Source organism: Theropithecus gelada, chromosome 8, assembly GCF_003255815.1.
Source record: "Theropithecus gelada isolate Dixy chromosome 8, Tgel_1.0, whole genome shotgun sequence".
NCBI classification, from domain to species: Eukaryota; Metazoa; Chordata; class Mammalia; order Primates; family Cercopithecidae; genus Theropithecus; species Theropithecus gelada.
In genome coordinates, this window is record NC_037676.1 from 128,213,169 (window position 1) to 128,240,876 (window position 27,708).

Consider the following 27,708-nt stretch of genomic DNA (forward strand, 5'->3'; position numbering starts at 1 on the left):
GAGATGGAAGTGACAAGGGGGAAAATTCCAGCTTATCTTGATATGGAAGAACATTAGAATTGAGCAGTAGAAGCAGTTGCTTCACAAAACCCCTGTTTTCAGAAGTGTTCAAGAACACTATGTTAAGAATGTCAAAATTCAGCAGGAAAGCCCTTCAGTCGCAAGAGTCAGCAGACCCGGGAATTTGGGAGCCAACTGAGTAATTTTTGGACCCATGAGTTAGAAGAGAATGGCCTTGGCCTTATGCCAACAGGGAATACTTTGAGGACTCCCACTGTCCCTGTTTTGGGCCCTGAAATCCTTGTGTTAGTCATTTTTCTAGTTAGCAACTCTTTGAAGGCCTCAAAGACAGATGTGATAGCAGTCCTTTATCCAGGGGCTGAGACCGATCCCTGCCTAGTCCAACAGTTAGGACTTAGGAGAGGGGACTCTGGTAGATGTGGTCCAAATTAACAAGCATGGCAAAGGCTGATATGAAGCCTGGGGAGGAGGAGGTTCTGCAACTAAGAGCTGCGGGTGCCAAGTACCCACAGCTTGGCCCTAGTTGTCACTCCTGCCATTTGGAAGCTCACCTTTAAGAAGAGATGCTGACATCTTAGCAAGGCTGCAGTGTCCGCTGCTGCTCTCGGAGCTTCGCAATGCTGCCCAAGGACGACAAGAAGAAGAAGGACGCTGGAAAGTCGGCCAAGAAAGACAAAGACCCAGTGAACAAATCTGAGGGCAAGGCCAAAAAGAAGAAGTGGTCCAAAGGCAAAGTTCGAGACAAGTTCAATAACTTAGTCTTGTTTGACAAAGCTACCTATGACAAACTCTGTAAGGAAGTTTCCAACTATAAACTTATAACCCCAGCTGTGGCCTCTGAGAGACTGAAGATTCGAGGCTCCCTGGCCAGGGCAGCCCTTCAGGAGCTCCTTAGTAAAGGACTTATCAAACTGGTTTCAAAGCACAGAGCTCAAGTAATTTACACCAGAAATACCAAGGGCGGAGATGCTCCAGCTGCTGGTAAAGATGAATGAATAGGTCCAACCAACTCTACATTTGGAAAAATAAAACTTTATTAAATAAAAAAAAAGAAGAGATGCTTATGTCTATTAGACTTTTATCATGGTGCATCTGGAAGTTTAGCTTAAAGAAATGATAACTCAGAAGTGGGAGTGGACATATGAGAAAGGCCCATTAGGTAGAAGAAGGGTTAGACTCTCTTCACCCAGCACTAGAGGAAGGAAAATCACCAAGGGTGGATATGTTGAGGGGACCAGGTTTCAGTATAATCAATAGCTGGGGGGACTTTAGAACTACTGAACAGTGGAAATTGCTGCTTTACAATAAGTCCAGTCTGTAGAGATGTTTAGGGACAGGTTTTCACTTCAAGAGGAGGAGCCATCATTCATTCATCATTCGTCCTTATTGAGTAAGAATTGAGATTAAATAAACTCTAATGTAGGAATTTGGATAAAATGTATTTTCTTGAAATTTTGTGAAACTACAGAACACTATTTATTCAACATTCCTGGATGCACTAAAAATAATAGTTCTCCACAGGTATCTATAATTCTGATTGAATTGTCTGTGCCAGAAGACACTGTTATCTCAGCTGAGGGCAGAGACTATGTATTTATTTTTCTCTGAATCCCTAGCCCATAGGACACTGCCTACTATAGAGTAGGTATACAACAAATGTTTGTTGAGTGAATGTCAAATTAATTTTGTTAATTCTATTGCTCAAACTTGGACCGAGTCCCCTCTGGGTGTAAGGTATGGCTACTCAAAATATATTGATAGCTAACATTTATCAAATTCTTGTTATTGGCTAGGTGCCAGGATTTCATACACTATCTCATTCAATCCCTATGACCAACCCTCTTAAAAAGATCAAGTAGATGCTCTCACTACACCCTTTTTACCAATAAGGAAACTGAGGCATGCAGAGACCAAGTAGCTCCCCCATGGTTACACAGAGAGTGACTCGATGATACAAGATTTAAATTTAGGTTGTGTGACTCCGAAGCCAACACAGTTCATTATTACAGTATAGTCTCAGTAAAGGAGTGATCCTTAATAGGGTAAAATATTTTAAAAATATAGCTAACAATTATTGCATGCTTTCTATATGCCAGGTCCTAAGCATTTGTCCATTTATTCCTCACATTAGCCTCACAAGGTAGGTGCTATTATTGTGCCCATTTTACAGATAACAAATCGAGTCTAGGATTTTTGGATTTGGGCTTATCAGACTGTCAAACTTATCCTCCAAATGTTATATGATCTTCTTCCATTTTTAGGGGTACTGAAGGAACAAGTATCCCCCAAAATAGAAGAAGAACAAGACACTGAAGGAGCAAGAACATTTTGGGGGATACCGAAGGAACAAATCATGACTCCTCTTCTGTGAAGTGTGTGTGTTACTTTAAGAAAATTATATTTGGATTTGACCTGTCACTGGATCTCGGCTCATCCAACACTCTGTTAGGATAGGACCATTCCAAATGCTCTTTATGCATGCCTTCTGGGTATCAATTAGCTATGAGTTCAGAGGCAGGTTAGAGGTGACAAGGAAACTCACAAAGAACTGAAAAATTAGGATCAAATGGAGATGGGTTCGGGCGAGGCTCACTATTGCATTAGCTATAGGAATAGCTAATAAAGTCCCATATTTGGAGGTCACTTAACCTCTGCATAGCCTAGTTTCACCATCTATAAAATGGAGTAGCAGGAGTAATTATACCCCTTCCTTCTTATCCATTTTCTAATTAAAACTTGTAACTTTTTAAATGGGAAGAATCAGGTGTATTATAAGACAAATGGAATTAGGTGGAGAAAAACTCGTGCAAGCCTCATTTTGTGATGTAGCCTAACTTTGCTTTATGAAACTAAGTCTACCTCAAAAGGGCATTGAAGCCTCAGAATCCCACAAAATATGGCCCCTGACTCAGAGCTGGAAGAACTCAACCAGATAGATGGGCAGACTTAGATTGTCTTGGGTCTGGAGCTTATACAAATTTTGGACCCTCTTTAGGTAAAAGAATACAAAATTAGACACAAATGAGATTTTGTCACAGATTTTTAATGTGGATTAAATTAAGTCACATAAGAGGTAATTCACTCCTTTTAAAATACCTTCATCTAATCAAAATCAATCATACTTCTGAAATGATTCCTGATCTCATACATTAAGTTGAAATCAAAGGCTGTGGATCACGTTATAATATAACGAGCTTGGCTTTGTGGAAAGAGGCATAGCTTCACTCTTCCCCCATTGGTTTTATATATTTGAGGTCAAAAGCCTTCTTGCTGAGAAAAAGAGAAAAGGGCTGATAAGTGCAAGAGTGCATGTGTGCCTGCAACAGCAGTTTGGTGCAGGGAGTTCTGGAGGACAGCCAGGATGTGAGCCATGGCAGAAAATCAGGAGGAAGCTTGGCGTTCACCACATTAACCTTAGGCATCACCTGGGCAAGTCACTCATCAAGAAAACAATCTACCTCTCTTGGCCTAGGAATCTCTCTTGAGTGCTTCTAGGCTGCGAGTGTCAAATGGTTCTTTAGAGATGCTGAGCAGAAGAGGATTTTCCATTTCACCTTTTGGCCTTCCCTTCTACCTCTTTCAATGAGGACTTGTGCTGCCTCCTGCCGGAGTGTTGTAAGGAAGATTAATTAGCTAATATCGGTTAAGGGCCTTTGATGATGACTGCTAAGTGTTTGCACCATGTAATTGCCATTTTTTCCAAGGAAATACCCATATAGTTACTAATTAGGCATTGTTGGAGCACCTCATGCCCTATTATTTTACAGTTGTCTTGTAATTAACTGGCATCAGTTCCATTTCAAATGACATTTATTGCCCATTTCCCTGGTTTAATTTTTGGAAATTTTATGGGAAGCCTGGGCATTGTTTCTTATTCACTGCAACTTGAATAATTAACAAGGTAAATATGGCTTTGGGTGGTGATATTGTCAACAACAAGAGTTCTTTAGAGATTTTAATTAAGAACACTACTGCTGTACTTTATGTGAAAGTTTATTATGGTGTCTAAGCACTCTAAGCTCTCCTCCATTGTGGATTGTGGCTCATGTCTGAGTGTTTGTGCCTGTGTGTGTGTGTGTGCGCGCACGTGCTTGTGTGAATGTGTAATTTTTATGACAAATTATGTAACATGAGATATGAGAACAAAGTCCTCCTTTGGCTTACCCTTCTCAAAGGCACAAACTGGAGAAGCTGATTAATTAATTTTTTTGCCATTTTCTTGCTATAACCTAGAGACTTGAATTAACTCAAATCAAACATCACTTGTTAAATACTATAGTATCAGTTATTGGACTAGATGTGTTTCATGATTTCTTTAATCTTTACAACAAGTCAATGAGGTCTCTCACAATGACAAGATGAAGATTCAGAGAGGTTAAGTAAGATGTCCAGAGCCACAAAGGTAGTAATAGATAAAGATAGAGCTCAAATTCAAGTCAGCCACACACTGAAGCCTGGGCCCTTTCCGCGCTCTCTCTCAAGAAAAATTACTGAGCTTTCTACTTGGAAGTGAGTCTAGGTCACTCCAAAGGCCAACTCGTGCCTTTTCCAGGAAGTCTTGAATGATCATTTATGTAAGTGCATCTTCTCACCTCTACTCTGATATTACTTTCTATTGCTTTTCATAGTTTGACTTTTATTTAAGCTGTGTGCCAGTGGGAAGGACAATATAATGTGACACTTAGAAAAGCATGGAATTTGGAGACAACTGGAATGTATTCCTTATTCTGCCTTTTCCTATCTGAGTCATTTTGGACAAAATTCAGCACAGCTTAAGATGCATGTTGTTGATGTGAAGATGAAAGGAGAGCATGTGTGGAAAGTTCTCAGAATGTGTCATGGTACATGGGAAGCACACAATATATGGTGGCTAGTTGGATGGATAAAAACAGCATAAATGAAGGAATAAATGGCAGTGACCTTTGCTTGTTTATAGGATCACCTCTTCAACATTGCACTCTGTGTCAGTTCAAAATGTAATTTTAAAAATATAAAAATGAATCTCATAAAGACTTGAGGAAGTCAAGTATATCTGACTGAGTTCCAGACTGCCCCACTGTAGTAGAAAAACCTGACTAAATCACACTAATTATAATGGTGTATACAACTTCTTAAAAATAATGGCCACTAAGACCAGAATATGTTGATTATTAACGAGCTGAAATATGGGATCTATTGTGTTGTGAGTTCCTCCAATCTATTTCAGAATGAAATAGAACAATGGAGGCCAATAGGAGACCTGGACTTGAAATCACAGGGTTCTTATCAGAATTTCAATTCCAATTCTACCATGTGTAATTATCTATGTGACCTCTATACACAATAAGCAGTAAATTTCATGGAACTACCGAGACTCCAGGAAGCCGACTCTGAATTGGAAATATATTTGTGTAAAGTTTATTGGGGGTGTTTTCTGGAGCAGCATATGTCAGGGGGTCAGAGAAGCAGGATTGGGTCATACTGGTTGCAGGTGACTTCCCAGGCATTTCTGGAGTTGGAATAACCCTTCAGGGCCGAATTGAAGAAGGAATGCCAAGACTTTGAAGCCTTGCAGACTGTCCCCAGGAGAAGGGTGTAGCATTAGACAGAGGAGCTCTCTTTGGCCAAGAGAGGACATTTCCTGAGAAGAAACATGGCTGTGAGATATCAACAACCCATAATTCCAGCAGCTGTGGGCATGAGTTTCTCAGTTCTGGAATCTGAGTGCAGCACCACAGCATCCACTACAGTGGTGAAAGAAGCATTGGAACTCAGGAAACCTGACCCCTCATGACTTCATTGTAATTTCTTTCCTTGAAACTCAATGACTATTATCATTTTCACTTCACAGTTCAAAATATAGAACCTCAGAGTTAAGTAACTTACCTAACATGCCAGAGATTGTAGGTACCATGATATACCACTAAAGTCCATGCACATTCCCTAGGACCATACATCTGCCTACTTTGATAGCAAATGAAAAGTCACTCAATAGATTGCTAAATTGTTCAGCATTTAATCATTTGCTAAATCTCAGAAGATGCAAGGGGATTATGTGTGTATGTACTTGCACGCAATGTTTTAGAACAGGCAGATAGATATTAGCTGCTTCCCCCTGGAGGGTGGAAACACTCAAGACTTCAGAGGAGTAGCAGCAGAAAACCATTACAACACACTTCATATCAAGCAGATTTTGCGAGTCAAGTAATTGCTTGTAAACATAACACCATGCAATAAACCCAATATATATTATTTGGACTTCATAAAATAATTCCATATTATTTCTGTAAGTAATTTTTTGTATATCTCTGATGTTATGATGTACTCACTAGGGATATGGAGGTAAATGGAGCTTATAGATTGGTGATAGAGTTGTGTTGGATTTGGACTTGAATATTGCAAGAGGTTTCTGCAGATGTGGTCACCCAGAGAATATTATAAACAGACAGATAATAGTCTTAAAACTTAACCCACTCCATCATTGCAAATCTGAGATAAAAGGAGAGGAAGGAGGGAGGGGATTTACTGAAAGCAATAACTTATTTGCTCCAGCCTGGAAAATGTCCTACAACCTATGGAGCTGTACTAATGTGTGAATGGGCCTCAACATCAGTGCAAATCCCTGCAGGGTTAGTTGGTATAATCATTAGCCTACCCACTCACAGGATGCCAGCTTCTGGGCATCAGGAGCTCATGGAGGCACAGTAGCACCATGAGACTTGTCTTCAAAACAGGACTGGTCCATGCATCCACTTCTTCCTCCTCATAGACCCCATCTGCTGTGGGAAGTTAGGGCTTCACTCTGAGATTCTGTATTTTCAACTGTAAAGTGAAAATGATAATAGTCATTAAGTCTAACCATCTCCATTTTCTTAATATTTGCTCTCATTAGCCTGGGCCACCTCAGGATCTGTGTGTCTGCCTAAAGGCACAAACAGTTCTCCCAGGCCTCTCCCAACTAAAATGTGAGAGCAGAGTCCAGCAGGACACTGCATTTGCAAGTAGAGTGACATGGACATGAGTCATGATTCTATCACTTTGTAACCAGTAGGCTACTCAGTTTCTCTGGAGTTTGATTTCTTCATCTGCAAAATGAGGTTGGATGAGGGATAATAACCATTCACAATTGTGAGGAGCAAATGAGAATATTTGTGTTTTTAGAAGGAATTATATAAAAGTTCCATATAAATAATGATGTTGAGCTGGAGGGCTCTGCAGATGCATTTAGCCTGGGAAGAAGAAGATAAGCCTTTACTTGGAGGACAAGGCAGAATCACAGCTGCTGAATTTGTTCTGAAATGAATACAAGACACCTTTGTGAGCCACACTGACAAATTAGTCTGCCCCACTCCTCACGTGCTGGCTGTCAACTTGTGCCCCACTGCATCCTGTTCCCCATGTTCAAATTCAATGAAGGTCAGAGCAAACAGTCACCCATTGCAATTCTAGAAATCTGTTTTCTCCTATCCATTGCACATCTCAACCCATCACATTAGAATAACACAGTCAGATGCAATTAGCCTCAGACTATTCAATTACCCAATGGGTTTCCATATGTCATTAAGCATCGTCCTTGTGAGATCACAAGGGTGCTGCACACACAGAATGGTCATTTCTTCTACTTTGCACTTTCAGCAAATAAGACTTGAAGTCAGCTTGTCATGATAGTCTTGATTTAACATATCTAATTCCAGTAATTTAGAACTTTCATTGTATCTGAAAATGCTCAGGACCCATCACTGAGTGTCTATTTTGATTTCCCTGGAGGTTGAGAGGAGATGCCTTTCCAGGCTTCTGAGAAAACACATCCTTCTTGGGCCTTCATTTTCTTGCACAGGCTATTCTTCTTGCTATCAATATGTTTCCTTCTTATCTTAATTGGCAAATTCAGAACACAAGCTTCAAATTAGCCTCATGTGGAACTCACCTGTGCGTAAAGGTTTTCCTGAAGTTTGCAAAAGCAGAGAAAGTCACAGTCATGCCCCTTGTTCAAAACCCTTCTAAGCACATCAGCTCCAATTTCCAATTCTGCAGTTATTTGTTTAACTATATCCCTTTCCTGTAGACTGTGAAGTCCTTGAAGAATGGCACTGTACTTTGTTCATCTTTTTGATTCAGAACACTTAGTGTGAAATGAGCCTGAAATTATAAATTGAATAGATGAATAAATATACATGAATATAAAAATAGATACTGTTTTCAAATGTTTATTTTCAACAGAAATATTGAACTCATTGTCTTTTTGTGAGGTGACATTCATTTTTTGAACACCATGCAAAATTATGCTGGCTATTTTCCAAGGAATAAAACAATGGAAAATTATACCAGAAAGATGAGATTTCTTCACTTCCTCCTTTCTCCACTGTGGGTAAGTTTATGATTTTTTTTTTTTATTTCTGCGTTAGCTATGGGCTGCTATAACATGCATAATTATTTAGTGGACTACTAGACTTAATGATAAGGTCTGTCTGATATGCAGAATGATGTCTTGGAACTGTCACAGCTGAGTTGGGAGAAAGATATAGCTCAAGATGAATGGCTGAATTCAGATTAAATCATCACTCTTTGGGCATCTACTAAAGTTGGATATGGTCCTGAAAACATGACCTACATTATCTTAATAGCCAATTGACGCTAGCACTGCCGTAGTGCAGGTGTAGAAAGGGAGGCCCACAGAAGTGATTTAATTTGCTAGAGATGACCCAGCTATTAAGCATATGCTGAGTCCAGATGTCTAGTTTCACACAGACTGGGAATGGGCTAGGATTCAGAGAGGACATGGGAGTGCTTAGCTAGTGGATGTGTCTCCAAGATAGCCAAGTCCGTGCCAACCCTGAGGTTCTGTGATCTGTGTGGCTTGGTGATGACCTCTACTGGCTAAACTTCCTGGGCTGGCAAAATGCAGTGAGGTTGGAGATGGGGGGGAAGAAGGGCAAAGGATCTAAGTTTGAGTATTAGTCCAGTCACCTATTGGATGCATTGGGTATTTCTTGCTTAATGCCACTGTTCTGCCTGTGTCCTTCCATGGCTCCCCAGTGCTCTTTGCACAGAGATCATGACTCTGTCAGTTGCTGCATGGCCTGCCTCTCCTTCCCACTCCAGCCTCAACTCATTCCATACCCTGCTCCCTGCCTTGGGGCTGGGCATACCAGGAGGCTTCAGAGCCTGTTCTCTCTTGCCTTTGCAAGTGCTGTTTATTCTGCCTAGAATTCTCTTCTCATCTCTCTTGTGCCACCTGAAATAAAGCCTTTTCATCTTTTAGCTCTCAACCCAATCGTTTCTCAAGGCAAGCCCTTCTGCTGCCCCAGGGCCAGCTCACCTTCCGCTGTGAGTCCCCGTCTTCCTTTCCTTCAGAGTACCTCACTTGCTTTGCAGGTAGCATTCGCTAATGGATTCGGTAATTAATATTGGTCTTTCCTTTTAGACTGGAATCTCCATAAGAGCAGGGACAGCGTAGCGTGGCTGGCACAGATCGTGTTGTCTACTCACAGGCAGCTACTATCTAAACATTTGCTTGCCCTCTCCGAATCCCAGATAGCCTCCATTCTGTGTGAAACGAGATTATGGTGGTTGGCAAATCAAAATTTGTGATTCACTTTCAAAAAACTATTTGCCATTTCTTCAGAGTACAAACTCTAATTGGTCATAGTGAATGAATGGAGAAGGAAGGAGTAGACACAACTGGTCTTATCATTGCTTAGCTGTCTGTAAGACTTGACAGACTGGATTAAGAAAATGTGGCACATATACACCATGGAATACTATGCAGCCATAAAAAAGGATGAGTTTGTGTCCTTTTTAGGGACATGGATGCAGCTGGAAACCATCATTCTCAGCAAACTATCACAAGAACAGAAAACCAAACACCGCATGTTCTCACTCATAGGTGGGAACTGAACAATGAGATCACTTGGACTCGGGAAGGGGAACATCACACACCGGGGCCTATCATGGGGAGTGGGGAGTGGGGAGGGATTGCATTGGGAGTTATACCTGATGTAAATGATGAGTTGATGGGTGCTGACGAGTTGGTGGGTGCAGCACGCCAACATGGCACAAGTATACATATGTAACAAACCTGCACGTTACACACATGTACCCTGGAACTTAAAGTATAATAATAATAATAATAATAATAATAATAAATAAATTAAAAAAAAAAGACTTGAGCTGCAGAGTTCTTGTTATTATGTGAGTTTTTGACCTCTGGAGGAGAATTCCAGAGCTGGTCTACCTATCTAACTAGGAGCCCATGTTCATAGTAAAATCAATTCTTCATGTAGTATGGAGTTGCGGGATTGGTAAAAGCATTGACTTTGGAACCGGACTGCCGGGATTCTATCACTTATTAGCTCTGTGAATTTAAGTGACTTACTTAACCTGTCTCTGACTTAGTTTTGCCATCTGTAAAGTGGGGGCTATTACAGTATTTATGTTGTATGGTTGTTGTTAAGATTAAATAATTTATATTTATTTTACAAAGTGTTTATAATAGTTCCTGACATATAGTACATGCTATATAAGTAATTTCTATTATTTTTATTGTTTTTGGAGATGGCACATGCTATGCCTTTTCAAGTGCCAGCCCCTATAACCACTTCCTTCCTAGGCATCCTCCCATTTCCCCAGTAGCTATAGCTGTTTCTGCCTCCCTTCTAATCTGAATTGCTAAAAATTGAGGGTGTCTTACTCGTAATCTGTGTTGGCTTATGACAATATTGGTTGCTTTTTCCCTCTATTTCCCATTGCAAAGGCTTAGTTCTCCACTAGTAGGACATGGTCCTGTTGTCTCAATTATACTTGGGCTCTGCCCCAAGAAAATTTGATTGACCAGGTGCAATCAGGCAACAGGAGCAATGCTAGTGGGGGAGAGCTTGAGAAAGGTGGCTTTTGCTGGTTCATACCAGCAATGAACAGTCAATACAGTTCAGCTCCCCTGTGCTAAGTGGAGCTGCAAGTTTCAATGTGAGTCTGTGTGCTCAGTCACTCTCCCCTGATCTCTCAGTGGGCTCCTTAGCTGGCAAGCTGGCATTACACAAACAGGAATGCTAATGAAATGCCTTTCCAAGATGGGCTGCCAGGCAATTTAAACACAGAACTAGTTATTAAGGCTCTCTAATGGCATAAGAGAGTTGAGACTAAAGTCTGAGTTGGCTAAGGCAGAGAATGTTGTCTGGTATGGAAGACAGAATCCAGGCTGTACCAAGTAAGACATCAGTGACCTTAGGGAAAGTCCCTTCCTCTCTGTGGCCTTCCCCATGTGTTAAAGCAAAAAGCTCATTCATCCATTCAACACACATTTATTGAGCTTCTACTATGTTCCAGGCACTGCTGGAGAGATGAACTCTCAGATGCATTATGTTGAAATCATTTTGTGAAATACATGACTGAAAGTTCAAATATGGTGAACCTGGGGACAGGAGCAGATGGACTGCAATATCTTAATCTGTGTAATCAACACGTGGCAGAAAGCGTGGTGCATAAGATGAGCTCTGAAAATATTTGATGTTCTTTTAAAAATTCTGCTTTTGACTTTCTTACTTTCTAAAATGTTTGTATACTATTTTATTGATGTAGTTTTTCATATTGATTATTTTCTTCCTTCTATTTACTTTGGGTTTACTTTGCACTTCTTTTTCCAACCTTTGAAGGTGGAAACATGAACCACTCTTAGTCTTTTATTTTTATAAAGTTGTAAAATTTCCTCTAGCACTGCCTTAGCTGTGAATATTTTTTTATTTGCTGTATTTTTACTATGATTGTTTCAAATATTTTAATGTCCTTTGTGATTTCTTTTTCAACCTATGTGCTATTTGGAAGTGTGTTGTTTAATTTCTAAATATTTGCATATTTTATGTTTTTAGTTATTGAATTCTAATGTATTTCCTTTGTACTCAGAAATAGAGTTGGTAAGCACTGTGGTATTTCCTGCGAGCTCTCGAAGAGACTGGCTCTATATATGTACAACCTAGCTCTGGGCCAAGGATCCACTGAGATTTCCCCATCCAGCATTCTGAGGACTCTTGTCTGAATAGTGCCCTTCTCTTTGTTAATCTGCGTTGCAAATTCCAGTTTGCATTCGCAGCCCTCAACTTTAATCTCTGCCACCCCAGCTGAGCAACACTGCCGTGCTTTCCTTGCGCTCCATCTCCTCGTGACATGCAGATCCCTGAAAATTCCCTACGGCAGAAAGTTGAGAAACATTGATCTCACCACACGTGTTTGCTTTTTTGCTAGCATTGCAGTCCTCCTCCAAAAAATGCTTCACCTATTTTGTTCTGTTTCATAGTTGTTTACCTTTGTGAAGGGAGGAAGAACAGTCTAGGTAACACCCATACTCTGTTGCAGCCAAACCCAAAATATTACTTTTTAATTTAATCTTATTTAAGTTGTTAATATTGACATAACCAGGTGGGTTCTGGAAGTTTAGGTTTTAAAATGCATATTTTTAAATTTCCAAAGTGTGCTTATTTTATTTTTGCCAGGGCCATCTTTTAGGTTTTTAATGTAACTTTTCTTTGCCTATCTAATTGTGATTTATTTCTGTTTATACATTTTGAAGAAAAAATTATTAAATCATCTTTTTTGCCATTTGTGAGCTTCCATCATTTCGAGCAACTAAGTTGTGCCTGCAATTGCTATATAAAACCTCTTTCTAACAATATCTGAACAGTGCTTTTTACTTGATGTTTTTTAAAGACAACATAAAGAACTAGTTACAAATGACTAATTTAATACATAAGATCAACTGTGAATGACTTACTAATTGGTTTACTTAAGCACAATGTCATCATCTCACAGTGAAATGATATCCTGATAAATCTCTAACAGGTCGATGCCTCCCGTCTGTGCCCACTCAGGTGACAGTGAGTACTTTAGTAACATATTCTGGGTAATACTGCTCTCTTGTGCTTGATTAGATGTTCTTACTAATTCATGTCTGATTTTACACATTTTGCTGAATCTCTTCTGTGGTTCATGCTTGTCCATGCCAGGTGTGCCAAATAATTCTGTTTCAGATAAGTCACTACCTTGTATCTGTGTGGAAAGTGTAACTCCAGAGACTTCTCAAATTCTTCATTTGTAATTCCTTATAGAACACCAATTATGAACAGCTTTCATTTATTGCACTTTTACAAAAGCTATTTTTGTTTCTATTGCCTATTGCGTTCATCCATAAAAATGCTGAAATTTAAAGGACTTTTTTCCCTCCTTCAAAGTATACTCTGTAAAAATTACTTTGCTTAAGCTCTTGTTATCTGAGAATGGCTTCTCTCTATAGCAAGGAGAGGGGATTAGGCTGCTAGGGTTTGGATGAAAAAATAATACAAGTTTATGTTATCTTTTAAAAAGCCTGTTTCACTTGGTCAAAGGTTATTGATGCTATACTTAATTCCTGTGTCATATTGTAAAATAATTCCTAGATGTAATCATCTTAGGTTTTGCCTTTACTTATTTAATACTCATTTAAGATGGCAAAAATGATTTAGTAACATTTATTTTGGTTATTTGAAAGCTTTTTTTTCTTACTCATTGATTCTTTCACGTATTTCTAATAGATAAGACTGCTAGTGCAGTGAATTCTTGTAGATAAAGTATTATTCTATCTTCTATTCACTTGTATTGATTCATCCAGCGGATAGAATTTAAAATCACAAGTGCTACGATTTTAGGGAAAATAATCATCCTCCATACTCTGGAGGTTACAAAATAAACAAATTTCCAGTGCTCAAGTTGCTCAAAACATAGATAAAGGTCAGGCAAAGTTACATGTAAAATTAAATGACAACTCAAATTTTTTAAATGGAAAAAATTAAGGAAGTTTTGTAAAAAATTGATGGTTGGGCAAATAATGTAGACAGTTCATAGAAGAGACTGAAGATGGGAGTGGCTAAAAAAGCTTTTTATAGAGATTGTGTTGTCAATTGTATAACCTTTGTATACTTATTATACAGAGAAAAAACCCTTGCTGCTTAAACCCTTTGATTGTGTTTCTGTGCAAAGGTTTAGAAGGCTCTTTGTTCTTTGAAATACAACAGGCCATGCTGTCAAAGTTACCATCATATCTCCATCCTATTTAATTCACAACATCTCATCCCTCTGCTCTCTTTGTTCCAATAGAGAGCCTTGAGCTTTCTAGAGCCCCAACTTTCCACTTTCATTGTTGCCTCCTCACTCGCAAGGCTATCCAAGGTTCCCTTGAGGCCAACAACGGGATCAGCTCCATATTCTAATTCCAAACAAGCTTGCAGGCCACCATGAACTTCTATGTCCAGGTCACAAGTGCTGGGATAGGCTCCAGCCACCCATGACCCTGAACTGAAATAATCGGGTAAATAATTATCTTGTTTTTGTTAATCTTTCATATATATATATATATGAAAGACTATATGTATATATGAGAAAGATTTTTCATATATATGGAAGATTATATATATAAAATAATTTTCATATATTTTTAAAAAATATATATATATATAAAGTATATATGAGACAGAGAGAGCGAGAGAGTGCTCACATTTGTTTCAATGTTTACCATTAGAAGTGCTTTGGTTTTTGTTTAGAAGTTCGGTGATGTTTCTGCGACCAACAATATGCTGTAGGAACTTAACTTTGCTTGTATCAATGAACCTATTTTGTTATAAATCCTTTCACTTAAAGTCACAGTTTTCAAGAACCCGTGGATGACATTGAGGACTTGTTGTATTTTCAATTCATCCTCTTGTTTAATCCACATTATAGCTCCATGGAGTAGATACAGTAATTTTTATTTATATTTCACATATGAGACTCAGGTATTGAATAGGGGAAGGTATAACCCAAGACTTAGGACTTGGATTCTTAGGCTCTTTCTTTCACCCTCTACCTCATTTGGAGGTCTTAAAATTGGAAAACAAGACAAAGAGGATATAAAAGATACATCTTGTATACATCTTTTTTTTTAACATCAAAAAAATTGTCAGAAACAAAACCTTCATTTTTCAATGTGAAGGAAGTTTTTTTTTTGTGTGTGTGTGTTTGTTTTGTTTCCCCATGGTTTTGAGTTTCCCAACTTTCTTGCTTTCTCTCCTGGGCTAAAAATCCCACAAATTTCCTTCAACTGATTTCCAGCTCAATTATGCAAACTCAAGAGACTTGTGTAGCTTGAATGCATTTGAAGATAACCCTTAATTAGCGATGCTTGGGTGAAATCCTTAGGCACTGGTATCTCATTCGTTTTACTGGGGCTCTGGTATTTTACTTAAAGGATCAGAAGTGTGTAATAACAAGGTGAATTATGTGGTCATGACCTGAAACTCATTATAATCATCATAAAACTTTTGATTCTTTCCCCTCCCTTTGCCAAAGTCCTTGGAATAGGGGAATAACTTAGAATGTTAAACCACTGTGCCTCCAGATGTTTTTGACACAAATTCACTCCACAAATATTACCTATGCATGATCGTGAAGCAATGATACTTCTTTTCTTCTGTCTAGGATGTGGTTATAAGGCACTTTGTTCACTAACGTAGGACATGGATGGTTGGAGGTGTCAGAAACAGGAATGGTACCTGCCCAAGGAAGGAGGGAAAGCTGGGGTGGACAGATGGCTGGTATACCTGGGATCTGATAGGGAAGGGCTAGACAGGTGGCTGGTACAGCTGGGATCTGAGTTCAACAGAAAAGCACTGGAATCTACTCAGAGGAAATGATTGAAAAGCCTGTGGGTTAACAGCATCAGGAACAACTGTCCACAAATCATGAGGCCCCAGTTTCTGAGCTGAGTTGAAGGGCAGAGGAAAGGAAGTTAGGAAGGGCTAAAAAGAACAGGATAGTATTACAGGAGTTAGATGATTAAAACAAGAATTTAAAACAAGCTCAAGGAACATGTCAGAGATTCAGTTAACTGGAGTGGAGAATGAGATCCTGGCAGAACCAGTAACAAATATTTCTTTATTCTGTATCTATGTATTAGACGAAACCTGCTCTTATCACATCACAGGTAAGAATAAGTTTATCCATTAGATTCACAAGGGCTTTTTGAGTACTTATCATGTTTGTAGTAGGTGATGGGAATTCAGTAGATGAAACAGAAAGGCATCCTGCTCTCAGGCAGTTTATATCCTAATGGAAGGCGAGAGATAACAAACATAATAAATAGTTGAAGTTAAATAGAGACGACATTTAGTATGTAAAAGGTAATGTGTAATGTGAAAAACGGGGGTAGGGTAAACACTATTGAGAGTGCTAGGTGTTCAATCAAAATCAATGCAGACTTAGGTAAATGGAAACTTAAACAGCAGGGAGAACACTTCCATTTCAGAAATCTCAAGTGTCTCAAAATCAAACAGAAGGGGACATATCTTTTGGAGAGGGGGAGAGGTAAAACTGGCAGGGAAGTTTGTTGGGGCAAAAGGCAAGAGGGCAGTGTAAGAAGGTGGCAAAATCAGGTTGCTTCAGCAGAGAAATTGTTTTTCTTTGTGGTTGGCTGATTCTCGGAATGAGTGTTGAGGAGGATATTCTGCACCTGAGGTGCTTAGTGCTTATGTAAACTTGAGGGCAAGTCAAAACGTAGGGGCCTGCAGGGAGGGGAGAAGTCTTGCTGAAGTTCGGTCAAGCCAAAGTTCATGGGTAATGGTGAGCCCTTGGTCACCAAGGAGACTGTTTATGTGTCATGTTCAGTAGAGTGGTCCAGGAAGAGCTCATCGAGAAGGTGACATAATAGCAGAGTTGAAGTAAGTGAGAGAGCAAAGACTGGAAAGCTGTGAGGAAGCAAAACATACTTATACCAAGAGAAAGGCATTCTAGGCAGAGGGAAAGGCTAGTGCAAGTACTGAGGTGAGAGTGCAGCTGTTGTGTTTAAAGAATAGGATGACGGATTTTATTTCCCAAAGACTTCCCTGATAATATCTTCTATTCCACGTACTCCTTTGCAATGTGATGTTGCCATGTTACCATGAGGAAGTGGAGTTTATTACTCCATGCCCTCAAATTCTGGCAGGTCTGGTAACTGCTTTAACCAGTAGAATATGGTAGAAGTGTTGATGGGCCAGTTCTAAGCATAGTCTTTAACTGGCTTGGTAACTTCTACTTCCTGCCTCCTATAACACTTGCTCTTGGGACTCTGACCCTCAGAACACTGAATGCCATAGTTGCTGTGCTATGAGAAGCCCAAGGCATGTGGAAAGGCCATGGCCAGAGGCATGTAGGTACTCTGGTCCACAATCCCAGCTCAGCTCTCAGCATCAACTGTCAGTCACTGGAGTGATCAAGCTACTGTGGACGTCAGCCCATGGATCCTTCAGATGACTTGAGACTTAGCTGACACTGGACTGTAACCACACAAGAAGTCTTAAAGCACAAATGCCCAAGTTGAAGTCAGTCAATCCACAGACCCAAGAGAGAACACAACAAATCCTTTTAAGCCACTGAATTCTGGGGTGGCTTGTTATGGAACAATAGATGACTAAAATAAACGAAAAGAGGAACATGGTAGCTAGAGGAATGTGAGCAACAGGGAAATTAGCAGGAGATGAAGTCAGAGAGGACTTGGGAAGTTCAATTGGATATTTTCTTGTAACAACATTGAGTTTTGCTTTGAGTGAAAGCGAGAACTGTTCTGGGGTTATGAAAGAGGAGTGACATGATCTGACTTCCATTCTAAAAGGACCCCTCTGGCTGCCATGTGGGGAATAAACTGTGGATACTTTGGTAAAAATTCAGGTAAACAAGGTAAATAACACCTTGCTAGTATTTATGTTTCAGGTTGGACAGGTAGAGGGGTGGGAGGTGAGAAGGTGTTGCTGTCTGTAAATATTTTGAAAGTAGAGCACAACAGTATTTCCTCATGGATTGAGACATAAGAGAATGAGATTGCCAATAATGTTTCAGATACTAGAAAAGGATGTTTCCATTTTGAACTGAGATGGAGAATACTGTTGGAGGGCAGGCTCAAGGAGGCAGACCAGGGGTATATTCATTAGAAACACTGTTGGCCATCTCAGTAGAAACATCAAGTAGGCAATAGGACACCATAGCTTTGGAGCTGGCAAAGGTGTCAAGGTTGAAGGTGTAAATACAGGAGTCAGCAACACGTGGGATTTTTAAAGTCATGAACTAATGAGATCCCCTAGGGAGTGAATGTAGTTAAGAGAAGAGAAGAAGACTGACTGACCCCTAACACATTGCAGAGAAAGCAACTGGGAGAAGACAAAAAGTTGGCAAATTAGACTGAGAAGGAACAGTCAGTGACACAGGAGAAAAACCAAGACAAGGAATATTCTGGAAATCTAGCAAAGGAAGCATTTTTAGTAGGAAGAAGTCATCAACTGGATCAAAAGCATTTAGGTCAAGTAAGAAGAGAACTGAGAATTGACCCCTGTATTCAGCAATGTGTGGTCTTAGCAGAATCATCGAATTTCCTCGGTTTCTCCTCACGCACAACACAATATTTACTGAGCATTTACTACATGTCAAGTACTTCCCAGGCTTTGGGGATAGTAAACCAAATAAAATGTTCCCTCAAGGAGTTTACAACCATTCAATTGATTAAACCATATTTACTGCACAATTACTACGTGTAAGACACTGTACTAAATACTATGAGAGATATAAATATGGTGTAAGATATGTGTTTAACCTAATTGGAAACTTTAGACAGAAACACACAGACTTGTAAATTGCAGTATAAACAAAGCCAACAAGAAATGTCAAAATGAAGTATAAAGTTTCAATAAATGGCAGCATACAAGACTAAATGCTCTGTGATGAAAGGATAAGTAATCTAAATTGCAAAAATGTAGAAAAGCTTCATGAAAAGGCACACAAATAAAAAAGTGCAGGGTTGGGGAGCCTATGACATAGACATTGGAGGTCAATAAATGAGCAACTTTGAGGATAACAGAAAATGAATACAAAAAGTAAGTGAAACAACATGGGTGAACCTGAAGGACATTTTGCTAAATGAAATAAACCAGTCACAGAAGGAAAGATACAGTATGATTTGACTTACACGAATACCTAAAATAATCTCATAGAAGCAGAGAGTGGAAAGGTGGCTTCCAGGGGCTTGGAGGAGGATGAAATGGGGAGTTATTGTTCAATATACATGAAGTTTCAATTATGCAAGAAAAGTATGTTCTAGAGATTGGCTGTACAACATCATGCCTATGGTTAACGATACTGTACACTTACAAATTTGTTAAAAGGACAGGTCCTATGGTAAATGTTCTTACTGCCATAAATAACAACAAAAACTTAATAATTACGAATTTCTTAAAAAGTAAGTAGAGATACATCAAGAATGGATGGGGCCACTTGTATGACTTTGGAATTTGATCTTTTCTGTGCTATGGCAAGGGTGGAGTTTGGGGGATGAAGAGGTTTTAGACCTTTGGATGTATCATCGGGTTTCTATTTTAGGATAATTCAATCTAGTGGTGGAAGTTAAGATGGAGTGTGGATGGGGGTTGACAGGACTCAGAAATAATACCACTGACATGGGTTGCTACTTAGAATAATGTAGGTATTTTAAAGCCTTTTCAATCTCATAGAGGCTTTCCCTCTCCACTGATGGGTGTGTTCTTGTACATTTAGGGTGGGGTATGTGTGTGTTTAAAAAACATCTCTTTCTTGGCCGGGTGCGGTGGCTCAAGCCTGTAATCCCAGCACTTTGGGAGGCCGAGACGGGCGGATCACAAGGTCAGGAGATCGAGACCATCCTGGCGAACCCGGTGAAACCCCGTCTCTACTAAAAAATACAAAAAACTAGCCGGGCGAGGTGGCGGCGCCTGTAGTCCCAGCTACTCGGGAGGCTGAGGCAGGAGAATGGGGTGAACCCGGGAGGCGGAGCTTGCAGTGAGCCGAGATCCGGTCACTGCACTCCAGCCTGGGTGACAGAGCGAGACCCCGTCTCAAAAAAAAACAAAACAAAACAAAACAAAACAAAAAAACATCTCTTTCTTAATGCATTGACTTGTAGGTACTCAGTTTTTGCTGCCAGAAATGGAATCCATTCATTTCACACTCTAGCTGTCACTAGTATTTAAGAATTTAACTGCAGTGCTTGGGGTTTCCTTAGATTCTACAACAAAAAGAGCTTAATTTGTTTTAGTATTTACTTTTATCCTATTTTCTAGTGTCATAATTTTATTACTCACAAGCATTGATAAATCAGTGTCTTCTGTTATAATTTTCACCTCTCTCTCTCTCTTTCTCTCTCTCTCTCCTCTTTTAATGTAATGCTCTGAGCATGGTGCCTAGCACTTATCTCAAAAAATAATACTTTATTCTTATCTTCCCTATCTCTTTTTCAGTGTTTGGAAAAATTGTCCAGTAAATATGCCAAAGTAAGGTAGTTTTATTTTTAAGTAATTATTTACTTTTTGTATTGTTTTAAATCTCTTTTTCTTTTCCTATAACCTAGAACTCTCTCAACATTCTCTTTCATTTAAAAACATTTACAGAACACTTATTATATAGGTAACTGAAACATGAACAGGACCTACCCTCCATCCCACTGAAGGTCTCAATTTCCTAGGAGATTTGGACACTGGTTTAAATCATTGAAGATTGAATAAAATAACAAATGTTATATAAACACAACTAAATTGCTGGGTTTCTTAGTTTTTTATTCCAAATTTTATTAACATATTTCTCAGTGTTTGATAAATTGTTTAAATTCAAATGCATAAATTTCACTATTTTTTTCCAAAGTACTCTTAATATTACTGCTATTTTATCAAAAATTTATTTTATTTTATCTTTTCCTTGTTTTATTTGTGATTTTGTGTTGTTGTCTTCCTTCTCTCTTCTAATGGCTTTAAATATTTATTTAGTATGTATTTTAGTTTGACGGTGAGTTTATTGTGTTAGCATTTCCTTAGTAATAGTAATAGCATAAATTAATATTCTTTTTGCTGGGTGATTACTCAATTAATACTACTACTTTGTATTGTGTGCTTGTTTTTTTCTTTGTAAACATATCTTTGTAGGCTACAATTTATTGTGTTTTATTTTGAAATTTAGAGGAGATCTTTTTTAATAGAAACCACTACGATGTCCACAATAAATGGTTATTTCTGACACATGTTGGATTTTCCTTTTTATCTGACAAGTTTACTGTTGCTATTCCTAGAGTTCTTTTATGTTCTATTATGTATCTTATGTGTAATAGATGCTTTTAAACTCTTCCTCTTTTAAACTCATTTGAAAGATAACTGTAACTCATCTAATTTTCCTTATCCTTGAACATATTAACATTAATATGGGTTTTTAGGGTCAGTTGCAGTGGCTCATGCCTGTAATTCCAGCACTTTGGGAGGCTGAGGTGGGCAGATCACCTGAGGTCAGGAGCTCGAGACTAGCCTGGCCAATGTGGTGAAACCCTGTTTCTACTAAAAATACAAAAAAAAAAAAAAAAAAAAAAAAAATTAGCTGGGCATGGTGGTGGGTGCCTGTAGTCCCAGCTACTTGGGAGGCTGAAGCAGGAGAATTGCTTGAACCCAGGAGGCAGAAGTTGCAGTGAGGAGAGATTGTGCCACTGCACTCCAGCCTGGGTAACAGAGCAAGGCTCCATCTCAAAAAACAGAACAAAACAAAACAAAGCAACATGGGGTTTTAGGACTCTTCATATTTTCCCTCCTAAGTTTTTCTGTTTTAAAATTAGCAGAGTACTTCTACTCTTTGAGGAACAGGAATCTAGGCAGCCTCTTGGCCTACCCTCTGTTAGCAGATGATGTCAATTTTAGCAAATCTGGCTACAGGTGTTCTTACGTCCTTCCAACAACCTTAATGGACACGCCGGCTCCAGATCAATGGAAAATGGGGTTCGAAAATGGGGCTCAGTCAATGATAATTTAAACTGTTTTCCAGCTGTTCTATTTAACACCTAGAGGGCATGTTAATATCACTTCCATTCTGAGTTCCTTTTCAAGGTAAGTGTTATCTGCGGCATTGAATTTCACATTAGCCATATACTTTCACCCATAGACACAGTCCACGTGAAGGAATTCTGGAGAGACAACTGCCTGGCAGCAAAACGGACTGTGCCCTAATTTTACAAAAACTTCTTAGAGGTTACAGAGGTGAGAAAAAAAAAAAGTATGTGTTGCTAGCATGAAGGTTGGTCTAAATGTGAAGTAGCCTTGACATCTGGCAATTTGCAAAGATTTTGTACATTACAGGTACCGTAGTTCAAGGCTGGTCATAGGACCAGTGGACCAAGAAACAGGGATATGGTTTGGGGGGGCCAGGTAGATGCTCTCTAAGAGCAGTCAACTGTTATCAATTTTTTGAAAAGATCAACATCTAAGAGTAAGGCCAGGACAGTACATTTAAGAGTTAACCATGACTTTTCTCAAAAAACGTGACAAAAAAACAAGTCTGAGAAAGTACCTTTTTGTTCTCTTTGTGGTTTGGAGCTAAGAAGTGTAAATGGGTGGAGGTACGCTTGAGGTTTACATCTTCTTTTGTTTTTGCATAAAGATTTTAGTTCTTTATACTCTTGGGCACCTTTTGCTTACATACATCCAGCTCAGCTTTGCCCTGCATGGACAGCAAACCACAGCACATGAAAAGTGCCACCAAAAACAAAGTGAGGCTAATGTCACAGATATCACGAATTCCCCAAAACCTAAAAGGGATGCTTACATTTTCCTTGTCCTTTAGTCTAAAAGGTAGCTTTAGCCCAGAAGTTAATGGGACAAGTTATCTTGTCATGTCTATGAATAACAGAATAAAGTCCACAATAGAGTTTTGAAAAACTGTATAGATACAAAAAATAATAATAACCTCAGGACTATTTGTACAAAAGGGCAAACTACTGGTGTGTCAGCAGCTGTATTTCCTAATGTTACACTGTGCCTACAGTTCTAACTTGTAACTACTAAACAGGAAGGTATTTTTTCCTTTCTCTCAGTTCACTCACCTCCTGTAATTTATCTTACATTGATAGTGAGCAATTACAATCTCCGCAAAAATAAAATGATAGGCCCGTTAAATGTATGTTTTGTATAACCACAACAGAAGGAAGAATCCCTAGTTTCCCCAAGACCAAATATAATTTTATTCCAAGCTTCTCAAACTACCTGTGGGAAAAGGATAATTTTATCTTTTTTAATTTCTAATGCTGATTGTTTCATAAAATAGAATAAAAATCAATTACTACAAAAATTATTAAAAAGGCATAAAATGCAGCTCTTTTTTTATCATTAGATTCAACAGACCTGAAATTTCTTTGCCAAACGTCTATAAAAGTTTCTAAAGACTTACTCTCAATTTCAGTACTCATCTTGTCAGAGATAAACATTTGCAGACCTGCATTGGCCTGTTGATGGCCTTGGAATATAACCTTTCTACAGTTAAATATTCTGCGTGAATATTGTGATCAATATTTTTTTGAATGCCCATTAATTGAAATCTATGTATGTATGTATGTATGTATCTATCTATCTCTATCTATCTATCTATCTATCTATCTATCTATCTATCTATCTATCCATCCACCCACCTGTTTATCGTCTATCTATGATTTACCTATCCATCATCATCTATCTTTACTTTGTATATTATTGCTTACCTAGTTTGAGGTCAAATGCTTAAATGCTATGTTATTCTATTTTCTTTTCTAAATTTGTTTACTTGTGGCTACAAAAACATCTCTCACTAATGGATCCCAAACCAATTGCAAGAAAGCTGGGAAGAATGTGTGTGCTCTGTGTGTGTGTGTGTGTGTGTGTGTGTGTGTGTGTGTGTGTGATGTTGGTTATTTCTATAACAATTTACTGCAAAGTGTTAAGAACTTGTGGGAGAGTAGTCACTTGGCTCTGGTTAGTGAATGTTCTTTTTATGTTTTCTGACTGCAGATTTTTAAGTAAATAATAAAAGTCACATTAAAAAATGAATCTGTTTATATTTTAGGCTTCGTTTCCTTTATTTCTTAATATTAATCTTAAGGGTAATGTTTTGATGGCAGAAATGCTTTTGGATATTCTTGGTTATACCTCAAGGTTTTCACAATGAATAGCTTAACTGACCAATCTTTTTTCTTTTTTTAGATACTTTACTGCTGTTGATTTTTTCGTCATAGCGTTCATTTTTCAAAATTATGTTCTGCTTAGTTTGAATCTTAAATTATTTGTTACTTCTCATTTTTAAAGGTAAAGGACTTAGTTAACAATCTTTTTCAGTCCCTATGTCTTAATTCTGTTTTCTATGACCTGCAGAGACCAAAATTAGCATATCTGAGACCTACCACTCATTGTAATTGCTTTATTCTAGATTTGTGTTGATTTTCATCTAAACCCTTATCTTCTGAAAGTCTAAAAGGCAAAGTCGGAAGCTATTCATCTTCTTGTATCTTTAATATTACTTACCTTCCTCCTGGACTCACGTAAGATTATCCTTGCATTTGGAGGGAAGGGAAAAATATTTTTCTGTCTACTCTCTTCTAGATTCTCAGTTGAAGCTCTGCAACAAAAGATAGATTAATGAGCAAAGAACTAACAGAAGTTTACTAATGTGTATATCTCATATGTACATGAGAGAAACTCAGGGATAAGTAACTTAAAGGTTTGGTTAGAACTCGGACTTACAGAGCAAAGGAACAATAAATTTTTAGAGAAGTGACAAGACAGAGGAAAGGGACTTTTAACCTCTAGGAATAGTAAATTGTGGAAATGCAAATATATGAAAAACTAGTGGTAGACGAAGTGTAGTTGGTAAAGCTTATTCTGCGGATCCTTCTGGTACCATCCCATCTCCAGGCTGACAAGGATCTAAAGTTGTCTCTATGTAAAGGTGATTAACTTTCATCTTTCCTGGTACAGAGGTGAAGAGGTGCACTTTTGCAAATTTACTTGCTAATTTTAGGAAAACAGGTGGAGGGCAGAGCGCTGCTTCTTCCTTTTTTTTTTTTTTTTTTTTGGTATCTATATCTTCACAATTTTTTTACTCAAAATTATTATTATGCCAAAGTGGCATTTTTGCTACCCATGACATTTAAGGTCATAAAACTTGAAAATTAGAGGAAAATTGTTCTCTTCCAATATTGTTTCTAAGAAAAAAATCAATGGCAAATTAAAATTAACGTCCGTATGAGATTTCATATCTGGGATTTTAAAAGTAATGTGCAGTGAAAAATCACATCTCTAGTTATACAAAAATAAATGCAGATCATGGAATAAAAACAAGAGCTAAGGAATAAAGAGAAAAAGGAGATAAAAACACATATGAAAATCTCTTCTGAAACAGCACCTGGATTTGAGAAGAAAATTAAGTTGCTCTCTTGTATAGCACGGTAACTAAGACCATGGACTCTGGAGCCAGATATCTATGTTCAAATCTATCTGACACCATTAATGTAATTGTGATTGGGGTCAAATAACCTCCTTAAGTCTGAAATAAGTGGGGATATAAAGAATACCTTTCTTATGGTATCATGAGGAATAAATGATTTAATATATTTAAAGCATTTAGCATAGTGGCCGAGGAACCATAGGTATCAAGATGAATGTGACACACTTTATGTTCTTTGAGAGCTATCAGTAGCTCCTGTAAGCAAAATATAAAGCAGTGAAAGTTAAATGCTTGAAGATGGACAAATGATGGACAGATAGATGAGCATAGCAGTGTGGGTGTTAGAGTATCAATTCAATAAATAAGGAAACTGAGACCCAAAGAGTTTGTGATCTCTTGGTTAGCAAGATCACAGGCTGAGAATACAACTTCTTTTGCCATCTCCAAGGAGAGAACCAAGGAGGGAGGCTTTTTGTCCTCTGTGCAGCATAAGCTCAATTTCTTTACTTACTAGCTGCGTGGTCTTTGGGGAGTTGTTCAGCTGCCCTGAGCCTTAATTTCTGTATCTATGAAACAGAGATGATAGTAGTACTTACCTCTGAAAATTGCTGAGTATTAAATAAGATGATGTGTGTAAAGGGCTGTGCAGAGTGCCTGGTTTACAGCAAGCATTCAATAGATTTTAACCTCTATTAATAGTAACATTTTATTTCATCTCAATATTATTTGTGGAGAGTAGATTAGATACCTGGAGATACATAGTCAAGATTAGTACTATTTTTATATCAAAGTTTTGCTTCTGAATAGAGAATACAAGACAGGAGCAATCAGAAATAATAAATACGTAAATACTACAATTACAAGGCAAACTCTTCCCAGAAGAAGTAATTAATTGCAAAATGAAGTGACATGAGTTTTCCTCCTTTCCCTTTAAGCTCCCACAAGAGGCTATAAAATGCCTCAAAATATTCCAATGTATGTGCTTCAGAAAAAAAGAGAAGAAAAAAACCTGTGGACAATGCAGTTTATATAAAGTCCCTTGGGCAATTCCTGGCACCCAAAAGGTGTTCAATATAGGTTGAATTGCTTCTTTATGTAAATGTTTCTATGCCTTCTCCACAGATATCCAATATCCCCAAAGTATGTTTGTCAACCTCAAGGTCTGAGTAATGCCAAAAAAGAAAAAAAAAAGAACAAAAATACCCTGTCCGTTGTAGGGGAAAGTTATGGCATTCATTTGCACATAATTTGGATTAATAATAAAGAATCTAGAAATATATGCTTTTAAGGGCTGGTTTTAAAATGTAATAAGGCTAAGCCTCTGAAAGCTATCTTTTTTTTTTTGAAAGATGATTGTGGCCTGAATGATAATGAGTGTCACTGATAACCAAATAAGTTAGAGAACTCTTGGAAGCAAGACTTATGATGAGAAAAATCACAAGTAGTTCTAAGGTGCAGAGGTGCTATTCTGTGAGCCATTCAGTTGCTAATTCAACGTGAGTTCCCTGAGGCCTGGGGACACACAGCAACCTGTGTCAGGCCCTGGAGACAGCCCCTGAAGGGTGGGGCAGAACCCTGTTCAGGTGCCCAGGTTCCCATCAAAAGACGACACATACGCTCACAAGTCAACCAAATTACATTGTCCAAGGTCAATAAACATTCTGTAATGAGGAATTACAATGCAGAATGAGATTCAGGCCAGATGAGAGGCATAAGCAGTAACTTCTTTGAGTTATGGGGACAAGAAGGCACTGAGGAATGCAAGGACCAGGGAAGGTTTTATGGAAGAGGTGAGATCTTGAGCTGAAACTCAATGGATGCTCAGCAGCAGAAGATGCATGAAAGAGCTGAGTTGCCAGGACCATGAGAATAGTCTGCTATATAAGGTGAGCACACAAAATAATGTTCTGCACTTGGGAAACCTACTGGGGCATCTCTTAGAATTATCATGCTATGGCTTGATAAAATGTGGTAACTAGCGACCTAGACTCCTCAGGGAGGGTGATTTTAGTAGCCCCTCCAGGAAGGTCACCTACACTGACAGAGGCACTAGCCAAAGTTTCACAAGGAATCTAAAACAGTGTCAGAGAAGGGAGATGATGACCATCATTTGTGGCCTCAGCTCTAAATGCTACAACAGATTACTTTATTCCACTAAGTTTTCTGTTTATAAATTTTCTCCCAGAAATTGTGACTAACGAGAAAATGTAAGAATCTGTGACAGATGGGACAAACTTAACGTGCCCCACCTAGAGCATTTCAGGGCAGTGTTTCCAATGCTTGATTGTCTATTGGGAATAGAATAACCCAGCTCCTTTGTCTTAAGTCATGACCACCCTAGGGTATATTTTATACTTCAGAGCCTTCTGTAGAACAGGCTGCAGTTGGAGCTTCCTGAGAAATCACACGTCAGCTTGGCTTCTTCCCTTCCCT

At 38.6% G+C, this 27,708-nt stretch overlaps 1 long non-coding RNA gene and 1 pseudogene across 2 annotated transcripts in view; one reads left to right on the forward strand and one right to left on the reverse strand.

The window, feature by feature from the left end:
* Positions 1-586: 586 nt before the first annotated feature.
* Positions 587-1,072, forward strand: LOC112630483 (annotated as a pseudogene). Its single transcript, XR_003120878.1, has one exon. The product of XR_003120878.1 is annotated as a 40S ribosomal protein S25 pseudogene (transcript).
* A 7,042-nt stretch (positions 1,073-8,114) lies between these two features.
* LOC112630564 overlaps positions 8,115-27,708 on the reverse strand; it is a 31,210-nt gene continuing 11,616 nt past the window's right edge. The window contains exons 3-4 of the long non-coding RNA XR_003120892.1: positions 24,354-24,447; positions 8,115-8,139 (exon numbers count right to left, since the gene is read on the reverse strand). This is a non-coding gene — a long non-coding RNA (uncharacterized LOC112630564). The remainder of the gene's footprint in view (positions 8,140-24,353; positions 24,448-27,708) is intronic.